Here is a 3944-nt window from a genome sequence, read left to right on the forward strand (position 1 = left end):
ACTAAGTATGAAAGATTTCTAGCACAGTCATGTGTAGTATATAACAATATATATGTGAGCTTTGGATCACGAGGTTGTGAAGTTTTCCTTTAACTATCTAACCTAAACTGAAATAAGGCAGGTGCAGGTGTTGATGCATGTGGGAAGATGTCTTTTTGTGTGTCTGTGTTTGTGCATGTGTGTGTGTCTGCGTGTATGCATGTGTGTGTGTCTGTGTGTGTGTGTGTGTGTGCATCCATGTGTGTGTGTGTGCGCGCACGCGTGTGTGTGCGCGCGCGCGTGTGTGTGTGTGTGTGTGTGTGTCCGGATATGTACCAATGCTTGTGCAGTGTACTGACCCTCCAGGTGTGTGTGGTAGCAGATGATTGTGTATGATTGCTTCTCTCTCACCTCACCTCTCTCTCCTGTTCTTTCACGACCTCAGCTGACCCTGTTCCTCAGTGTGGTCACTGTTAAGCTGTCACTGTTGTAGCAAGCAATCCACCAGAAACAGGACGTTCACTAATAACCCATTCACAGCTATGGTCTAAGGTCTGCAAGAGACACACACACACACACACACACACACCACTTCAGGGTGGTCTCATTAGGACTAACATGTCGCTGATTGTTTTTGTTACAGACATTTCAGCTTCCTCTTTCTCCCTGTCTCTGTTGCTTTCTCATTCCTGTGCAGCATATCTTTAACCCCTCTTTACAAACATGAGCGAGATTAATGATACTATGTGTGACTGCAATGAGTGTGTGTGTGTGTGTGTGTGTGTGTGTGTGTGTGTATGTGTACATGTACGTGTGTGTGTGTGTGTGTTCTAATGAAGGAGCTTCTTTAGTGTTTTCTCATGCTGAAAGACCCTTTTGATACTGAGGGGATTCCTCTAGACATTTGGGAAGCAATATATTATTATTATTATTATTATTATTATTATTATTACTATTACTCAATACTGCTACCGTATACTGTACTTCAGAAAACATAATCCTGCACTGAGCACTGTGTATACTTTGAGCTATTTCAGTATTTTACTGGTATTCTGTTTTCTTTGTGTTCAGCAAGTCATGTTTGTTATGCTATTGAGAGTCATTTACCACCTATGTAAATAGTCTAAGGACGGACTGCGAAGGTAATCCCTGTATCTACCGGATGGAATTAGCGCTATTTATGTTTACTCAAAGACCGTTCAGTTAGATTTTTCCCTGCTTAGAATGTGTGCGTGCATCGGTCTGATACTTTCAGTGCACTGAGTGAGTTAAAGTGCTGAACTGACTTAACTTGCACACACTCAGTGAGATCAAGGTGCTTGTTAGTATATGAATAAAGCCCAAAACTAGCTGTCCGTACCACAGGTTTATTAACAAGTTCTCATTCGTAGAGTTTATTTAGATGGATTTGATTAATTGCTTTATTTATTTGATAGCAGATCTGTGCCAAGAGAATTACACTTTCATTAAAGTTTGAAATTCCACACCAGCTGGTGCAGCTTGGAGTGTTTATAAATGGGAGATTAAAGAGATGTGTTTAATTGTGTATCTGTGTTTTCATGTGCATGTTATCCATTCATTCATCATCTACCCATCATCCATCATCCATCCACCCTGTACTGCATGTGTATTTTTTATCACATGAGAATTTGATTTTCATCTTTTTCATCCATGTATTCCAATGGAGACATTTCCATTTGATTGCTTGTGTGTGCGTGTGTGTGTGTGTATGTGTGTGTGTGTGTGTATGTGTGTGTGTGTGTGTGTGTGTGTGTGTGTGAGTGTGTGTGTGTGTGTGTGTGTGTGTGTGTGTGTGTGTGTGTGTGTGTTGTGAGGCAACTCTTTAACGTCTCAAACATTTCCCCAAATCTGTCCCAGCAGCACAGCTGCCCAGTCGTTCTCTGCATGTCCTCACTTTGATATGTATACACACAAACACATGCTTATCTTTCAGAGACAACTACAGAGCCTTGGTGCACGCACACACACACACACACACACACACTCACACACACACACACACACACACACACACACACACACACACACACACACACACACACACACACACACACACACACACACATTTAAATCCTTCCCTGGCCCTCTCTAGGGTTCTGAGGTAAACTCCTCCATCCAAATATCACACTGCAAACATTCGCTTTGTTCCCAACATGCCGTCTGATTGAACCAGCATCCCCTCCCCTCCCTGCTTCCTGCTCCAGTTTCTTACTAACAACCAGGAGCATGTTAGGATTCGCTGTATTATTGCACTAATACCTACTGTATCACCCTTTTAACCTTGACCTTTTGATCATTTTTAGCTTTAATGTGCTGCTACAGAGCTATTAGCTACAGTAAGCAGTTGACATTAGTGCAGTTGGACAGGTGGACTTAGCGTGGACTACCTGCCATCCTGGTCGCAATTTTTGTTTTCTTGTTTATCAATCACACATGGAAGAAAAACCCAAGACTATGGTGTCAGGACCCAAGGAAAGTGAGCAAATAAACGTGCATAACAGCCAGAAAACCACGTCCACTACAACACTAATAAAACCAGAACAACTTCCATTAACACCTCGACCCCTTCCCCAGCCCAAATTGGACTCATGACCCGGTGTGGTAAAACAGGAAACCTTTGCATCTGTGAATGTTTGTTACCAAAGTGCACACCTGTTAAGGCAACTGCACAAGTTTACCTTAAATAAAACTCTCATGTCAGATTATTTTACAGTTAACAACGGCTGGAGATCTTTTTTTTTTTTTTTTTTTTAGAGCTTTTATTCTTCACGCTGGTCTTAAGCACGTGGCCAATGATCAGCCGGGTTCGTGTGGTCGTGCGGACCCGCCAGGAGCCCTCTGGTGAGCTCGGATGAGCGCGGCTGAACCTCAGGAGTTAGGGTGCTTCTGGTCACTTCGCCAGTCACATCACGTGGTCCTTGTCCCTCTGGTTTCACAAATTATATATATTGTATGATATCGTGAGCTTTTCCGCGCACAAGCTACGTTTAAGAGTCCTTATGATTGCCTAAAATATATCATTTACACTGGAGGAAACAATAAAATGAGTTCACATCGATGACAAACACTCCATATGCAAGCACGCTGACCTTTGTAAAGGTTTGTGAAACTTTCCTGTAAACTCCCGAAGTTCGCGTGTTAGCGGGGAAGTTTTGACATCCCTAAGTGAGCTTCAGTCGCGCGGTCTTACTCTCGCTTGCCAGTACCCCACGTAAAGCACGTGGGATTAAACATGGCTGTAACCTCGTCTTCTCATCTCGGACGCGTAGGATTACTGACGCCAGGCTTCGGTTTGTGGTGCCTTCTTGGATTTCTGGATCGCGCAGAAGCGCATCGTGCAGGATGGGACCAGCCGTGTCTCTGCGCGAGCGGCAGGGTGAGACGCTGCCACGCGTGCCGCACGCGCTTCGTCTCTGGCACGTAGACGCGGTGCTTTGAAGTGCGAACTGGTGCCAGCTTCGGTAACGCAGAGATGTTCAAATCTGGATGGAGCGGGACGTGCGCTCGGGATCCATTACTCATACAGGAGCAGAGAAACATCGCGAAAAAAGCAAATCCAATGATAATGTACATCTGTTCCACCGTATTTAGGAGCTTTGAACATTTTTTTAGTCTGGATAAGAGGCCTCTTTCTTACAGTATCTGGCAACTTCAAAGCAGATTCGTGGGATAATGCAAATCATCATAATATGCCTCTTTCTGTGGGCTTCAGAGCATGAAAAGAAAATAGGGAGAAAGACAGGAATTAAAGTTAATTGGTGTGGCAGTCTTTTATGTGCAAGAGGAAGGGCGAAAATAAAACACTGTGATAACTGTCAAGTTCATTGAATTAGCAAAATAACTGATGGAGTGGTCTGCCATGCTCTCTCTCTCTCTCTCTCTCTCTCTCTCTCTCTCTCTCTCTCTCTCTCTCTCTCTCTCCCCCTCTTCCTCTCTCACTCTCT

At 43.9% G+C, this 3944-nt stretch overlaps 1 protein-coding gene across 6 annotated transcripts in view; it reads left to right on the plus strand.

Moving 5' to 3' along the window:
- Window positions 1–1468, plus strand: part of nkd1 (NKD inhibitor of WNT signaling pathway 1) — a 32259-nt gene extending 30791 nt beyond the window's left edge. For all 6 annotated transcript variants that reach the window (XM_081706254.1, XM_081706253.1, XM_081706252.1 and 3 more), the window contains one exon: window positions 1–1468. This exon is cut by the window's left edge and continues 1565 nt beyond it. The gene's annotated coding sequence lies outside the window, so the exon portion shown is untranslated.
- Window positions 1469–3944: the final 2476 nt, after the last annotated feature.

Source organism: Electrophorus electricus, chromosome 23 (assembly GCF_041902795.1).
Source record: "Electrophorus electricus isolate QZ-2024a chromosome 23, ASM4190279v1, whole genome shotgun sequence".
NCBI classification, from domain to species: Eukaryota; Metazoa; Chordata; class Actinopteri; order Gymnotiformes; family Gymnotidae; genus Electrophorus; species Electrophorus electricus.